Source organism: Aplysia californica, unplaced genomic scaffold, assembly GCF_000002075.1.
Source record: "Aplysia californica isolate F4 #8 unplaced genomic scaffold, AplCal3.0 scaffold00375, whole genome shotgun sequence".
Taxonomy (NCBI): Eukaryota; Metazoa; Mollusca; class Gastropoda; order Aplysiida; family Aplysiidae; genus Aplysia; species Aplysia californica.
This window is the reverse complement of record NW_004797645.1, coordinates 401,368-401,710: the sequence shown is the minus strand read 5'-3', so window position 1 is coordinate 401,710 and position 343 is coordinate 401,368.

Here is a 343-nt window from a genome sequence, read left to right as displayed (position 1 = left end):
TGTGTGTTTATAGCAAGATACAAGATTATATTATATAAAATGTTGAACCGGTGTAATGTGATCATGGCGGACAGGTTTCCTTAGCAACCAGTAAAACTGAGAACATAATATTGAAGTTTGTCAATTTTCTAGGCGTGGCATTTATCTGATCAAATTAAAAGTTGGAAATCTTACTTTGTGTCAACATTTTCTGTTTACCGTTCTGTGTCTTTTTATCATAGACTTGACTTATAATAAATATAATTCTGTAGTGTGGTGAAAAAAAATGCGTGGCGTAACTTATCCTCAAACATCTCCTTAATGGGCGAATCAATATCGCCCATACTTTGCACGATAGTTTGTA